A 13,585-nucleotide genomic window follows, 5' to 3' on the forward strand; every position below is an offset into this window, starting at 1 on the left:
CCGCCCCCATGTTTCATTCTTTTTTTCTTCATCCTCCTCCTTTAAGTAATAGGAAGTAAATGAAAATAAAGTGAGGTACCTTGATTGTTCTTGTAGTCTAACTTATTTTCCCACAGACCACTTGAAAATCACGGAGGGTCTCGACGGACCACTTAATGATCTTTCCAAATATTGTAAAAAAAATGTTGGGGTGCGGACTCTGGCCAGGAGCGAGGACGGGGGCTCAGGGTTGGGGCAGGAGGTTGGGGTGTGGAGCACTTACCTGGGGCAGCTCCTGTTTGGTTCTCAGGATCGGGGTGTGTGTGAGGGGGTGCAGGAGTCAGGGCAGGGGCTGGGGGGGCGTGAGGAGTCAGGGCAGGGGCTGGGGGGGCGTGAGGAGTCAGGGCTGGGGAGGTGTGGGGGTTGCAGGGGTCAGGGCTGGGGGCGAGAGAGGGGGGTGCCGGGGGCTGGGGAGGTGTGAGGGGGGATGCAGGAGTCAGGGCAGGGGACTGGGGAGGTGTGGGGAGTGCAGGGGTCAGGGCGGGGTTGCAGGGGTATGTGAGGGGGTGCAGGGGTCAGAGGGAGCTGGAGGTGTATGAGGAGGGTGCAGGGGTCAGGGTGGGCAGAGGGCTGTAGGTGTGGGCTGGGGTTGTGGAGGTGCTCACGCAAGGTGCTGGAGGGGGTATGCCCCAATTCTAGCCCCTTCCCCAAGGCCTTGCCCCCACCTCTTCTCCTCCTCCTCCCTGGAGTGGCATGCATGCTGCAGCTCCGCTCCTACTCCCCCCTCCTGCCGGAAAGCAGCTGATCGGCGGCGGGGGGGGGGAGGGGGACAGACATAGCATGCTGGGGAAAGAGGTGGGGGAGGAGCTTGGCTGCTGGCAGAGCCTGCCACGGAGCCCCAGCAGCCGGCAGCATCAAGCTTCTGACCCCACAGGAGAGAGTGGGGGGCAGAGAAGAGCGGGGGGGCCCCTTTCGACCATGGGCCTGGCGCCATGGTAAATCCGGTACTGCTGTACACTGGCTACTCTGAAGAAAGTACAAAAATACACTGTTAGGGCACCCACATAATTTTAACTTTGCTCTACAGTGATGTCAGACAATAACTGTCCGATTTTGGTTAATGTATCTCAGTGCCTGTAGTCCCAGATTAGATTAAACTCAGGTTAAAAAGAAGAGGATATTTTTTCTTTTTCCCCTCATGGTGTCACTGCACAGGGCAGAATTAAGGCTGTTTGGGTGACCTACCTGCATTTCTATACCTTGCTCGGTGCAGCCAGTGCCCAAGAATTACACAATTTTTAGCTACAAGAGAAGTCTGAAGAGTCTGTTATTCTGTTACTGAGGTTATTCAAGGCAAAAAATGACTTTTAAATTCTCACACTATTACTTTGGCGTTCATTCTGGAGAAGACAGGTTGTGTTTTTCATACATAACAAAGAGACCGAGTCCCTACTTTAAGTGCAAAACTCAAACTTAACTATGGAGCTGTGACCAGCGTTTTCAGAATCACATGAAGAGTTCACAGACTGCACTCCAACCCCACCTCGGAGCACCAAGCTGTCCTTCAACACTACTAAGGTGGGGCTGGTTGATGCAAGCTGGTGACCTTTATTCAAACAATACATTCCCAATCTGCTATACCTGTCACCACTCAGCCTCGCTGTTGTTGCGCTGCCTCTTGACTGCACTTCACCTCTCTTGTGCCTGCACCTTCCATTCCAGCTTATCCAGAGCGACCATACAAAATGTCACAGGCAAATGCATCTCAGCCCCAGCTCTTCACTCGAGCGAGCCTGTCAAGCTCTGAAAGAACCTGTGCATTCCACCTTCAGAATCCTGCTCAAAATGGAGAAGGAGGGGGACACAGCCAAACACATACATTGAAAGGTACACCTCAGTGCCATGACAAGGTGCACCTTCCCTTCAGCCACACTGGGCCATCAGCTTGACAAATATCTCTAATTTCAGCTCCAGGAAATCAACCAATGCAGCCCTCCGGTTTCAATCCCCTTGATTCCTTCTGCTCTGGTGGGCAGCCTTTTACTAGCAGTAACTGATAACTATCTGAGCAAAGCCAAGGGGTGTGCGTAAGGGCTATCCAAAAAGATGCTGCTCTCACTCACATTGCCAGTGTAGTTAATGCAGGGGCCCTTTTCTGACACATTCCCGCACACACCCTGGGGCCTCAATCTTCTCCTGTTCTGCAGAGGTTATCGGACAGTAAGTTCTCCTGAGTACAGAAATGATGAATCTTGAGTGGAGAAAGAAGCCAGTAAGGAAGGCCAACTTCTGGAAATGCATGTAATGAGAAAAGCCCTTTCAGTGCTACTGGCCTCCATGTCTCCTGGAACACTCAGGGGGAAGGGATGAGGGAAGAGCAACAGCATCAAAGAGATAGAAGCAGAATGAGATATTTGGGTCTTCGCTCCATGTTTGGTCCCCAGTCCACAAGCATTAGAGGCAAGGTCACAGATTCACTACTCACATCGGCTATGATAATGTGAGGGAGTGGGGTGAGAATTAGGACTTCTGGTTCTAGCTTCAGTTTTGTTATTGACTGTGTGGCTCAACTTTGTGCAAGACACATGAACTTCCTGTGCTGCAGTTACCCCAGAGGTGAAAGTAAGCCAGTACGCCCCGGTACGACATACCGGCAAGAGCCGGTTTGCCGTACCGGGGTGGCCCAGCTTCCCCAGGGGGCAATTTAAAGGGGCTGGAGCCCCAGGCCCTTTAAATTGCTACCAGAGCCCCACTGCTGGAGCCCTGGGGTAGGGCTGCAGGGCTCTGGGGGCTATTTAAAAAGTCCAGGACTCCCACTGCTTCTACCACCCCAGCTGTTTAAATAGCCGCGGGAGCCCCGCTGCTTCCCCAGGGCTCCCGCAGCTATTTAAAGGGCCGGGGTGGTAGAAGCAGGGGATCCGCAGGCCCTTTAAATAGCCCCCAGAGCCCAGGGGTAGCGGGGGGCTCCAGGGGCTATTTAAAGGGCTAGGGGCTCCAGCTGCCTCTGCTGCCCTGGTCCTTTAAATAGCCGCTGGAGCCCCGCCGCTTCCCCAGGGCTCCCGCGGCTATTTACAGGGCCGGGACGGTAGAAACAGGGGAGCCCCGGGCCCTTTAAATAGCCCCCAGAGCCCCGGGCTGCTGCTGCTACCCCGGTGGGGGGGGCACTTACCTTACAGGGTGGACTGGGGCTGGCTCTGACTCCCTCAGCCACGCCCCTTCCGCCCTAGGCCCTGCTCCTTCCGGGGGCCAGAACTGGCCCAGGCGTACTAGTAAGTCACTGGACTTACTTTCACCCCTGAGTTACCCCATCTGTAAAGTAGGGACACGTCTACACTGGGGTGCTATGAAAAATGATGTCTGCATGGCACTCAGACGGAAAGAGCTATATTAATGTGAACTATTTTCTAACTGAGGGCAACTCACACACTTCCGTACACTGGTAAAAGATTTTTATTGCTGTCTGCTCTGTTGTAAACATTCTGGATTATGAAATTTGAGACAGTCACAAGGTGGAAAATCCCTCAGTAGTTTCCAATTAGAAAAACAATTCTAGCTTTACACACTTGCTTATAACAACCCCATGGATGAGAGAATTTATTTTCCTTCCATTGCACCTATCTCAGTTCTTGTACTGCACCCATCATTACATCATTAGGGGGGAGGGAGAGCTGCAGACACTCATGTACCACTCTAGTATGGGGCTATGGAGGTTAAACTGCTGGGAATGGCATTTATTTGGGGGTGGGGGCATTTTCTTTGACTAAAACCCCACATATACAAAACTACACAGGAATTTGCAAAGGCACAAAAAAGCAACAAAGGAAGATGCTATTTTTGGCCTCCTATCTCTTACAGAAAGATACCCCTTATCTCTTCCATGCATCGCAACTTGAGGAGCCAAAACTAAGCACCAGGCTAATTTCAATCAACCAATTCAACGTGAGTGAAATGAACCAAGAGATCTAGACCAATCCCCCAGTAAGAGATCCCATGTTGTGCCTAATCACTTCCCCCTCCCTCTGGAGCTCCCATCAGAGATGCTGTGTATGTAGGCCAGAGGGGGACACTAGTGACCTATGCAAGATGCTCTCTCTCCCCATTCCCTCTGGGGTTACATGTGTGGCCACCACATGATAAAACTGGTATTTTAATTTTCAATGTAAAAAGGCTTCCTACTCCCCAAAGCTCCCACTGGTATCATTCAATGGCCATTAAGGACCAGGGACTGCCACATAAAAACCTCCCCCAAACAGGAACACAAAGCAAATGAAGAGGTTAATGTCTTCCTTTTGTCTTCCCCTTCTCCCAACCCAGTTTGCTGTTTTACCGAGCAGGGACTTTACATCACCCCAACACATGTAATGGAGTGAAAGACAAGTGCACCCTTTCTGCTGTGAATTAACCCCAAACCTTACTGTCTTTTGTTTAGGAGAAGGCACGGTGCTGGCTTGAATGTGACTTCTGAAATGGTTAGCAATGAAAACAAATCCCTTGGAGGAATATTTTGCATTAAATATGGCTTCAGATTCACAATGAAACATTCCAGTACCAGCCGTATTCAGATAGAACAATGCGGGGTCTCTCTCTGCCAGCCCTGCACCTGGCTTGCTTGCTCTACAGAGAGTTTGGTACTGCCCTGAGGGAGTATTAGATAAGCAAGAGCTCTGCGCCTTCCTTTCACCTCATGCCTGGGCTCATCCTATGTATGTGAGCAGGCTTAGTTCATAGACTTTGCTTCTTATCTCTCCCCCCAACCCTGCATGTTTTGCAGATGATTCGCATGAATGAGCAAGAGGAATTGCAGCTCTGGGATCCCTGGCACCCTATTTGGAATCAGCATCAGGGATGCTCTCCCCATCCCCCCTCTCCACAGGCAGGACAGGATGCGGCACATTCCCAAGCTGGTATAGAACTGGATGTTTGGGAAGGAGCTTCACAGTGACTCATTCTGCCTGCACGGCAGCTGCCAGCAGAGAGGAGACAGCCTGTGTGTGCTTTAGCAGACTGGAACAATAAGGTGCAGGAGCCAGCATGCTTAAGGGGGCTGAATGGGACAAGATAACTGTCCCAGTCTGTAGGGGATATTCCATACATACCAGTCTCCCATCTGAGGGCAATCGACTTTGCCAGCTTTCAAACAGACCTAAAGTCTTATGGGCACAGGGATACTCCCTTATGAAACATGGCCAGGAACAAGCACCCTGCAACATGACAGACACTGAAATACCCACCCTATTTTAGGTTTCAGAGTAGCAGCCGTGTTAGTCTGTATCAGCAAAAAGAACAGGAGTGCTTGTGGCATCTTAGAGACTTTTGCTTATGCTCAAATAAATTTGCTAGGCTCTAAGGTGCCACAAGTACTCCTGTTCTTTCCACCCTATTTTAGTACAGCTGCAGAGGTCACATGCCAGGAGTGCTGGAACAATTTGTACAGTGGGGGTGCTGAGAGCCATTGTCCAAACTGTAAACCCTGGATATGATGGAAACCACTTCAAGTCAAGGGGTGCAGTAGCACCCCTAGTTCCACTGCCTATGGCATTACTTGAAGAAGAGAACTTCCAAGAGGCCCAGGTGTGTGGGGTGGGGGTGAGTAGCCAATCACATCTACACTCCCTGAAGCAATACTACCTGACAGAGCGTGAGGTCATGTGAACAGACCTCATCTGTGTTTGGAGACGCATGGCTGCAGCACCTGAAAAGCCTGCCATACACAACCTGAGACATGCTACTGGGCTTGTAAAATGGTTGTTTCGGTGTTAGGGATAGTAATGGGGCTAATGACTCTAGCTCTGTGTAGGATTTTGCTTCTTTACACTGTTGAGAATCCACATAAGACAGGCAGACTGTGTGCTCCGGAGATCGTAGAATGATGGAGAGCAGAATGATCATTTTTATTTTTATAGCCACTGCTTCCAAATAATGAAAACAGATAAGCCTTTTAGAGTGTTGTCTAAGGATTGCAGCAGGGAAATGGGAAGCAAGATTCTTGGCTCTGTCGCTATGTGACTTTTGACAGGCTGGTCACACTCTGTGCCTCAGTTTCTTCATGTGTAAAATGGGAATGGCAACAATACATGCCTCATTAATCCCTTTGAGATCTTTGGATTTAAGGGATTATAGAAAGGCAAAGTATGAGTATTCCTCCTGTGGCAATGCAGGGAAAGAACTCCAGCACAGCAAGCACTGCTGCTCACTATCCAAAGACACATCAGATTCACAGCTCAGATGTCTTGTGCTGCTCTACTGTATTCCAGCAGCAGACATGCACTGAATAGCCCTGGCATATTCCACCCTCTCCTCACGCTTCACCTACATTTCCCTAGGTTAGCGGTGGGCTGTGACGCAGAAGGTGTGCGCTTGGCCCATCGGGTGGTGTCAGCACTGTATGTTCAACAGGAACTTCACTGGTTGATTAAAGAACATTGTTAATGGTCTTGGAATTAAGTTCCATCTAATGTCCCTCGACCAGCAGGATGGTAGCTGCATTATGGAGTTCCGTGATGGGGGAGAAATCCTCCAGGAGAGCAATTTAGACCTTTCTCCCCAGAAAACCAGCACTGAAGAATCTGTGATACAAAGTTACTCAAGGCTTTGCTTTCACTAATTTTATTCTCTGTTCTTCATATACATTTATATGAATCTCTCTTTCGAAGCTTTCAAGTTACCAAACATTAATTTTAAAGCCTCTGGTTTTGCTCCTGATATGAAAATGAAGATTTAAACAGCTGTATAACAAAGCTCTAGAAAACAATGTAGAGAACAATACTGCCCTGGCCCTTGGGGGATCGACAAGATCTAACCTGATCTTTAAATTTTCCATCTCTAATTTCTCTGGTCTTTAAAATGACTTCACCAGTTACTGATTTCGCTGCAACGTGTTCCTCCCCAGAGCAGTCTGCTTACCCAGGACTAAAGTGACTGACTGATGAGGGTCAAGAGTGTGTTTACTTGTAGTATAAGTGAGTTTAATAGCCTAGGACAAGACATGCAGTTATACTAGGATCCCTGTGCTGTTCCGATGCACCGTGAGCCACCAAGAAAATATCTGAACTCCACACTGGGCAATCAATCAGATTCCTCCTTTTATCCAGCACATTTTAGAACCTAAATTTAACCCAGTAGCAAGCCAAGACAAAGCAACAACCTATCAGCGAGGGGCAGAGAGGAGGAGGAGGGGAGAGAGATAACAAAGAGTCTTAATGGCCATGACAAGCCAAATCACCTAATACAGTTACTATACTGCAGCCTCTCCATCCCCTCTCCTGCAGCATGGCTTTTGCAGATGAAGATTTGCTAAATAAACAGTCAAATGACAGTGCACAAAAGCAAGCTAGAGACAAGCTCCCTTGTACCTGCCAGAGTGTAAATGACAATCGATGTGAAACACTACAAATGCTTTCCAACTCCCTACCTTTAAAAAGCGTGTTTCAAAGTGAAGTGGGATCTCTCCAAGGTGTCCAGGAAGCTTGGTCTGATAACTCTGACAGCCAGCAAGCCAAGGAAACACACCCAAGAAAAAGGGGAAGTGAGGAAAAGCACAAGTCCCAGAGCAAATCTTCACAAGACATGAAAGAAGCGAGCTGGCCCTTCCTGAAAAGGCAGCTGGGCTGCACAGCCAGTGGATGGCTGAACAGTCATTTGTAGCAATGGCTCTTTTCTTTTCCCTTGGAGTTGCCAAAACCTCTCAAATCAGTTTGTGAACATGAGGACACTGGAATTTTACACACAGAGAAAAATGTAAATAAATCTACACTGAAAGCAAGAGCTTCACTGCTGAGCATGGTGAGCACCGGACAGAGAGTAATCAGCATGCAAGGAAGGCTGTCTGCAGCCACAGGTGAGCTAAGCAGGGTCCTATATAACAGAGGGTCCAGCATCACAGTTTTTTTCACCTCATTTCACAGCTCCTATCTGAAAAGCTTCCACCTTATTCTCTGAAATCCCAGAAATAAAGTAGGGATAGTGGTGTCCAGTGGGAGGCAGAGAGAAGTCTGGCATGAAGCTAGGGTGACCAGATGTTCCGATTTTATAGGGACAGTCATGATTTTTGGGTCTTTTTCTTATATAGGCTCCTATTACCCCACACTCACCCCCGTCCCAATTTTTCACACTTGCTGTCTGGTCACCCTACATGAAGCAGTCATCAGTCACTCCTGTGGGGTAGGAAATCACAGATTAAATTGCTTGTCCTTTTACACATACTGCGTATTTACTCACAAGAGGGCTTTGAACTCTGCTCGCACAGCAGCTGAGGCGATCTGGCGGTGGTTCAAAGCATTGCTTGCGAAGCCACTAAAGCTCCCCGTTGGTTCCGACACAGAACGAGATGCAGAGAATCCCCCAGCCCCTCTGAGACAGCACAGCCTGGTGCTGCACCACTGGAAACGAGTTCGCCTTTTGTTTCAACGGGGAGAGAATCCGGAAGAGGAAAACGAAAAATGTAGTGCCAGGGAGAATGACAGCATGAAAAGCCACATCAATCAGATAAGGAGCGAGGGAGGGGTAGGGACGGGAGGAATGGAGCCCACACAGACAGCAGCGCCTGACACCCCAGTACACATTGATATGTTGCTGGGGGAGTTTGTCTTTTGAAGCGGTCATGTGTTTATGCTGCCTACAGATATGAAGCTCTCAAGGTGAGAAGTGCTAACCTAGGGAAATTTATTCACCAGTGGAAAATTACTCCTGTTGCCACACTGTAGCTTACAACTTCACCCAAACTAATATCTATTCGATGAACAAATCTCATAAAAAAAAAAACAAATTTTCCATATGACATATGACCAACAAGCCTCCAGTCAAACATACTGAGGCCCTACTATAGGAATTTGAGTACGGGAATAAATAATAAACATGGTAAAAGGATCAATTCCTTGTGCACCAAAAGGGAGAAACAAGTGTGTGGGTGGGGGGGGGGGAAATCAGCACAAGAACAGGTTGTGCATTCATTAAATCTAACCGTGTTTCACTAAACTCTGAGCCTTATTAAACAGGTCCATGATAGAATGGTCTTAGAAATAAGAGTCTAGAGCAATGCGGGGGGAGCAGAATGTGCTAGAGGAAAGGATGGTTATGAGTAGATGTAAAGCTCTGTATATGCTTAAAGTTTTATTCTTTGATAGGCAGCGCATCAGGGCAAAGGGGTTTCAGACAGGACGACACATTGGCATAGCTCTCCAGAGGTTAATTTAACAGCTAGTGATAGAGAGCACAGAACTAACACTTCAGTAATGAGACACCAAAATCTTACAATGTAGCGAAAATAGAAGAATGCAGAGAAATCAGGGAACATTATGGAAGGATGTTAAAGCAAACATCACAGGAGGCCCAAGCCTGACTGATTTAGATGATGCACTCTCTGTTAGCTGCAGACAGCATCTTTCAAGGTTTTTCCAACAGCTATGTACAGTGCTAGAGCGAGAGACACTAGGGCCAGTTAGACTGTTTGGGTCACCCGCTCTGATTCCTGCACTTTGCAGGATGTCTCCCTCTTCTACACATACCAACATCTTGTATCTAAGTTGATCATGAGAAAGTGCAGTGATGGCACCTTGACCACCTCTGCTGGGATTCTTTTCCACTGTCTCACTGTTGGCTAGGACAAAGAGCAACAGCTTGAAGCTAAATGAGGAAAAGTTTAGGTAATATATTAGGACCAGACTATTTTCAGAATTTCAGAATGCACTCAAGGAATAAATCCCTCAAAAGGAATAAATATAAGTTAAGAGGATATCCTGAACCTTTTTAAAAAACGTGTTCCACAGCTAAAAGTGAACACTATGTTTTCTGCCATTGTGCTCCAAGTGTTTTCACTAATACGCCATCACCACTAAGCAGTGTTGTTTTACTTTGAAAGTTAAGTAGAGGCAATAAAACCATTAAGAGAGAGTATCAGAGGGGTAGCCGTGTTAGTCTGGATCTGTAAAAGCAGCAAAGAGTCCTGTGGCACCTTATAAACTAACAGACGTATTGGAGCATGAGCTCTCGTGGGTGAATGTCACATGAATCCGACAAAGTGGGTATTCACCCACGAAAGCTCATGCTCCAATACGTCTGTTAGTCTATAAGGTGCCACAGGACTCTTTGCTGCTCATTAAGAGAGAGACATTCCTTTACACCTAACTAAACACGTTTCAATCTTTAGCTTCAAGACACTGCTCCCATCTCCAGTGACTGTCAATGAATTACTTCCCTCCAAGTTATTGTATGCAAAAAAATTATGTTAAAATCTCTCACCACTGCATTAATGGCATGGAAGTCAGCAAATTCACTGTGAACCTTTCCTGGCTCCACACTATTTAAGAATGATTTTCAGAAGAGCCAAGATTTCATTTGTTAGTTCTCTTTAAACTCTTGGGTACACTTCCCCCCCAAGCCTACAGATTTATACAGATACAGGTTTGCTGAATACTCGTTAACGATCTCTTTAATTTTATTCACTCGAGGAAGATTAGAGAAAGCCTTTAATGTTATTGTGTACCTGTCATAATGACCAACTTCATGTTCAGTGCTGGAACTACAATTCCCAGCCTGCTCTCCAAAGACTATATCCTTCTCAAAAAAGAGGCATGCTGGAAAGAAAGCCCCTTTCCCCAATCTGTCACTTGCGTTGTCCCATACTTACTGGAAGTAAAGAGGCATTTAGGTCAGCAGCGTCACCACCATTTAGCATCCTTGGGTGGATTGTACACTAAACTACCTTTCCATCTGCCTTATCCTGCTTTAGACATCAGGATCTTGGCATCAGGTAAATACCAGGATGTTCAAGGGATACTTGCCCTGGGAGTTCCTGGGCTGTGGAGAAGCAATTAGTTCTGCCTACCCAGACTGCAGGCTCTAGCACAGTAAAGGCACATTCCCACATACCTTCACTACAAGGAATGGGGTGCTCCCCCCCTTTTAGGGCTCTGAAACTAAAGCCTGGGAAAAACATGGTGTGTGTTGCTACCACCACAATCACCACCTTGTCTACCTCACTTCAAAGGCCACCTCTTCTGACAAATTCCACAGTCACAAAGACTATGACAAGTTACAGGAAAACAGGGTGGAGGGCCCTCTGTAATACTCTACACTATGTCTACAATAGGACTAGTTTACCAGTACAGATATACTAGTGTGGATGCTATCACAGTTCAGTGCAACTGCACCTGTATTCCCTCTCCATGGTCCCTTGAGGGCACCAACTGTAGGCTCCCAGCTCCTCAGTCACCCCATCTCTCTTGGATAGAGACCTGTCTCTCTCCCCTTTCTGACTGGGATTTTTTCTCAGGCTGCACTACACTGTGATATTAGCGGCAAGCCAGACTGCCTAAATATTCCTGCATCTGTTCTTTGCCTTCTCTCTGAAGGCTATGAACAGCTGTAATTGCCAGCAGCTATGAGTTATCACACAGCTCTTTATAAGCAAGCACATTTATTCTTAAGGTGAAAGCATTAGAGAGAAAACATAAAAATAATAAAAGTTTTTTTTACACAGGCTAAGAGCTTACTAGAGGTCACCCAGCAGTCTTACGGGGTCTCAGTAAGCCAATGTCCTTCCAACCCTTCCCAGGAAGGACTGGGCCCCCTGGGACAGAAGGTCCTGTCAATTCACTAGATCAGAAAAAAGACCCTGAGTCAGTTTAAACTCAGGCCATTTAACCAAAAGCCCTTTCTTTATCGGTCAGTCCCTGGAGAATCCAGTTTGAACTCATACATCTGAGTGTCTCCAGGTGGTGGAACTTCTCTGAAGGTGTTACAACCTGAATGAATTTGTCTCATCACACCATACTGTTAATTATTCTTGGAGGTGGTGTGGTCAACTCTTTCATAGACCCTGGCCACAATAATACATAAACTTAATACAGTAAGATTTCCCAAAGATATTGCAAGCAATTGCTATACCTGTCATAGATGTAACTATACCTACGTCTCATAAAATCATGGACCATGAGCAGAACGGACTACACTAGTAAAATCACGTTTTGCCAATATAATTGTGCCTGCTACACTAGTAGCTTTTGCTGGCATAGCATCAGTCAGGAACCACACCTCTTCACACTTCTGACAGACATACCTATGCCAGTAGAAGCCTGCAGAGTAGACAGTCTTGGAAAGCTCAGATCTACAAGATAGGCCTTCTCTGCTACCTTCAAATGACCTATAGCCTCTATCGAGAGAGTTTTGATAAGCCAGGTATTTTAATCATTGCAGTGAGGGCTGAAGCAGGATCTCAGTGCTGTACGGTACATTAGGGTAACATTGGGGAAAAGGAAGGTAAACCTCAATCCCCTCACAGGCTTGGTACTCCAAACAAGACCCCTTCTCTAATCACTGAAACAATGATTTGGGAGAATCACTGAGAACTACAGAGGAGGTGTGTTCATTCTGGAGATGAAACCAGTTTAACCCTTATCTATACCCCTCTCTCTGGCTACCAATACTGAGCTTTAAAACTGAGAATTCCAGCTGACAGCAGTGAGTGCAGGGAAAGAGGATATTACTGGCCTCTGCAACCCTCCAACACAAGCAAAGACTATCTTTATAAAAATATTACTGCAACAGTACACCTGACATGTTTTGGCTCATTGCTGTGCAACAGCACAGTTGTGGGGATGTTTCGTTAAAGGGTAATGACAGTTCTGAGTCCATCACAGCAGCTAACTCTGCATGCAGGCCCAGCCTGCAACTTCAGAGTCCTTATTTAATCAGCACAGAAGCACCAGCAAGGTAAATATGTTTGGGGTTAGTGGCCTTGTTTGTAGCTAATCCAATCCTAGTAAATTAAACAAAAGGGAGCAAAACCCCATCCTCCCAAGTAAATCTCTTAATAGATCTAGATTAAGATCTCGGCTTCATACCCCATGGAGTCCTGCTAATCCTCTCTCAGATGTCCCCCGGCGTTAATTGGGCTGTGCTGGCAACTTGTTTACATGGACTTTTAAAATGACTTTAAATAGAAAAGCAAACAGCCTCTTCCTGCCCTGTCTCCTTCCCTGGAATGCCAGCACATAGCTCACCAGGCAGCTTCAAAGGCAAAACTGCTATCAGCATACTGGAATGGACCACAGGACAGCTCTGGAAACCACTCTCTCTCAAGTCACTGGTTCCAATCCAGCCCTGGCAGCTAATGATTGAAGATCAGCCATCTGATGGCACACTGGCATGTGCTACATAGGACTGGTAGAGAATACAGGGTATTTTGTGGAAATATATCCCATTCCTTGCAAAGAGAATCAATTTCAACCACTGAATATCAGCTGCTTCTCAATTTAAAGTCGGAAGTGTCTGTCAGAGTCACTTGACACACAACTTCTTAACAAAAACCAGAGCAGCTCAGTGACTCCTGACTTTGTCACTTGTGAAGGGAACAACTTGGAGGGGAAAAAAAGCAGAAGTTAAACAAAACCTTTTGAAGTAAGAGCACAGGCCACATCTAGACATTGGCTTGAGGAGAACTGCCGGAGTCAACACTATTCTCCATGGCAACATACTTTAATAGAATAGTCTCCCCATTTATCCAAGAGAAAAATCACTACTTCTGGTAAGCAAGGTTAAAGGAGCAGGATGAGGGATCAGAGTGGTGTGAGAGATCAGACAGACTACAAACAACACACTTCTGAGCTTT

General features: G+C 46.9%; 1 protein-coding gene across 3 annotated transcripts in view; it reads right to left on the reverse strand.

Annotated features, from left to right (window-relative positions):
* The window catches only part of NDST2 (N-deacetylase and N-sulfotransferase 2), a 192,739-nt gene that overhangs the window by 48,931 nt on the left and 130,223 nt on the right, over positions 1-13,585 (reverse strand). Inside the window, exon 1 of one of the 3 annotated variants that reach the window (XM_034775785.1) lies at positions 8,197-8,370. The exons of the other annotated variants lie outside the window; for them this stretch is intronic. The gene's annotated coding sequence lies outside the window, so the exon portion shown is untranslated. Of the gene's footprint in view, positions 1-8,196; positions 8,371-13,585 lie in introns of those variants that run through there. 3 annotated transcript variants of the gene reach the window in all.

The sequence above is a fragment of the Trachemys scripta genome, chromosome 7, assembly GCF_013100865.1.
Source record: "Trachemys scripta elegans isolate TJP31775 chromosome 7, CAS_Tse_1.0, whole genome shotgun sequence".
In the NCBI taxonomy this organism is placed as follows: domain Eukaryota; kingdom Metazoa; phylum Chordata; order Testudines; family Emydidae; genus Trachemys; species Trachemys scripta.